Source organism: Arachis hypogaea, chromosome 12 (genome assembly GCF_003086295.3).
Source record: "Arachis hypogaea cultivar Tifrunner chromosome 12, arahy.Tifrunner.gnm2.J5K5, whole genome shotgun sequence".
NCBI classification, from domain to species: Eukaryota; Viridiplantae; Streptophyta; class Magnoliopsida; order Fabales; family Fabaceae; genus Arachis; species Arachis hypogaea.
The window spans coordinates 75504827-75507833 of record NC_092047.1 but is presented as its reverse complement, the minus strand read 5'-3'; the positions used below and the strand labels follow the sequence as shown (position 1 = coordinate 75507833).

Below are 3007 nucleotides of genomic sequence, written 5' to 3'. Positions count from 1 at the left end.
GTTTGATGTGGATGTGGAGAGGTGTTGTTATGGGGGTGTTGATATGGTCTAGATGTGAAATGTTGGTGGCTTGCATTGTTGGGATTTGGACGTCTTTGATCAAGGCTTTGGTCTTGTTGATTTTTCCACCCAAAGTTTGGGTGATTCCTCCATCCAGGGTTGTAGGTCTTGGAGTATGGATCATGGTTTTGCCTAGGTGAATTCCCAATGTAGCTGGCTTGCTCCTGACTTCCCTCTGCTTCTTCATTCACTCCTTCTTGGTTTGTTGATAAAGTGGAGATTGCTGCTACTTGGTTCCTCTCCATCTTCTTGGTGAGGTCAGCCAGCTGCTGGGTAATGAGCTTGTTTTGGGCCAGCAGAGCATCTACATTGTTTAGCTCCATTACTCCTCTTGTGTTCACTCTTTCGGAAGCATAGAAGTAGTCGTTCTCTGCTACAGTTTCAATGACATCTATGGCCTCCTCAATGGTCTTCTTCTTGTTCAAAGATCCTCCGGATGAATGGTCTACGGCCTTCTTTGACTCATAAGAGAGCCCTTCATAGAAAATATGTAGCTGCACCCATTCATTGAACATGTCAGGTGGACACCTCCTTGTTAGGTCTTTAAACCTCTCCCATGCTTCATACAGAGTCTCACCATCTTGTTGCCTGAGAGTTTGGACCTAACCTCTCAGCCTATTGATTCGTTGAGGAGGGTAAAATCTTGCTAAGAATTTATTCACCACATCTTCCCAAGTTGTCAAGCTCTCCTTTGGGAAAGACTCCAACCACTTGGCTGCCTTATCCTTGAGTGAGAATGGAAATAAAAGCAGTCTATAGGTGTCAGGATGAACACCATTAGACTTCACTGTGTCACATATTTTTAGGAAGGTGGTTAGATGTTGAATGGGGTCTTCTTGGACACTTCCTCCGAACGAACAGTTGTTCTGAACAAGGGTGATGAGCTGTGGTTTTAGTTCAAAATTGTTGGCATGGATGGTTGGCTTTTGAATGCTACTTCCACAGTTTCCTGGGTTTGGATTGATGTAAGAGCCTAGAACTCTTCTATCCTCCCCAGCATGATTTGCTTGTCCTCTTCCGCCATGGTTGTGAGCTTCTTCTTCACGATGGTTTTCCATGTTTTCTTCCATGTTTGGTTCAAAGTATTCCTCAAAGTGTTCCTCCTCTTCTTCAGCAACAACTACACGTCTTTCTCTTGCCTCCCTCCTTAGTCTAAGGAAGGTTCTCTCAGGTTCAGAATCAAAGGAAGTTGAAGCCCTGCTTCTTCTCCCTGTCATACAACCAACAAGTACAAGCAAAGAGAATAGGTGCAGAAAGTATATCTGTCAGAATTACTGTTAGTGTGAGTGATGCAATATATCAAACAGTTAGTGGGTTAGTGAAATGAATGGTAAATAACAAAGAAAAAGTAGGGGGAAGGGAAAAAAATTAACTAAAATAGAAAGTAAATGACTCAAATAGAAAATTAAATCAAACAAAAATAAAATGCTCAATCTAGTTATCCTCCAATTTAATCATTGTTGATGCACAATCAATCCCCGGCAACGGCGCCATAAACTTGATGCACGAAAAACTTGTCTCATAACAAATTTCCTTCGGCAAGTGTACCGAATTTGTCGTCAAGTAAAAACTCACAATAGAGTGAGGTCGAATCCCACAGGGATTGATTGATCAAGCAACTTTAATTAGAGGAATGTTTTAGTTGAGCGAATCAGAATTTGAGTTGAGAAATTGCAGAAAATTAAATGGCGGGAAAGTAAATAACAGAAAAGAAAATGCTAGAAATAAGAGCTGAATGTAGATGATGGAAATTAAATTGCAGAATCTTAAATGGGAATGGGGAAATTGCTCATAAAAGTAAATGACAGAAATTAAAGAGAATGGGTAAGATCAGAAATGGGGGGTTCATTGGGCTCAGGAGATGTTGCATTCTCCGGATCAATTTCATTTTCATCTCTTCCTCAATCAATGCACTCATTGATCTCCTTGGCAATCTTAAGTGATCGAATTACAATTTCTTGTAATTCAATCTCTCAAATCTTGATCAATAGCCAATTCCTTGGTCAATTGCTCATGAGAAGAGATGAAGTATGGTCACTGATTATACCACATGCATTTCCCAAATCAAGTGTTGAGAGGATTATAGTCACATATCCATCCAAACCCAATTTGGTCCAGCATGAGAAAGCATTTCTAGCATGATCTCTTCATTCCTCTTTCAAGGTTCAGAAGAGATCCAAGTTTGAATAGCTTCTTTTCCAAGATAACTATCCAATTGGATAAAGATCGAAAGCTTTCAAGTAAAATCAAGAGAAAAGATAGAAGAAGAATAATGAAAACTAGTATTGATCCATCAAATTACAACAGAGCTCCCTAACCCAATGAAAGGGGTTTAGTTGTTCATAGCTCTGGAAATGAAAACAAAGATGGAGAATACATGATGAAACTAGAAGTGCAGAGAAAGTAAAATACAGAGAGTAGTTTTATGCCAAGAGGCTCCCTATAATTTCTAACTCTCAATTTAAATCAAAGCTACTCCTATATATACTACTCTTCTGTTCTTCTAGTTGGCTCTTCAAGTCTTGGGTATGGGCCTTTGGATCTTGAGTTTGAAGCAGTTCTCTTCTTCATTGGGCTTGGCTTTACTTGCAGAGAGAAAGTGTGAAGTGGGCAGAGACTTTAGCTCAGGACGTTAGTGGTGTTAACGTTCAGTGAAAATATGGATACGAGAACGTTAGTGACAATCACCTTTTTCACTAATGTTCCTCACCCAAGTAAGAGCAACGTTAACTTCAACGTTAGTGGCACAAACGTTGCCACTAACGTTGCCTCTATGCCTTTCGCACACGTTACTGGGACTTACCTTTCCCAGTAACGTTGAGAAGTCTCCCCCTTCCTTACGTTAGAGTCCACGTTAACTTAGTTAACGTGGCTCTTTTAACGTAGGCTTGCCAACCTTCGAGAACGTTAGTGACACTTACCACTGTCACTAACGTTCCAATGTGCC

General features: G+C 40.5%; 1 non-coding gene across 1 annotated transcript; it reads left to right on the top strand.

Moving 5' to 3' along the window:
* Window positions 1-573: 573 nt before the first annotated feature.
* On the top strand, window positions 574-677 carry LOC112731716 (small nucleolar RNA R71). The gene has a single exon (XR_003167481.1). It is a non-coding gene; the product is annotated as a small nucleolar RNA R71 (small nucleolar RNA).
* Window positions 678-3007: the final 2330 nt, after the last annotated feature.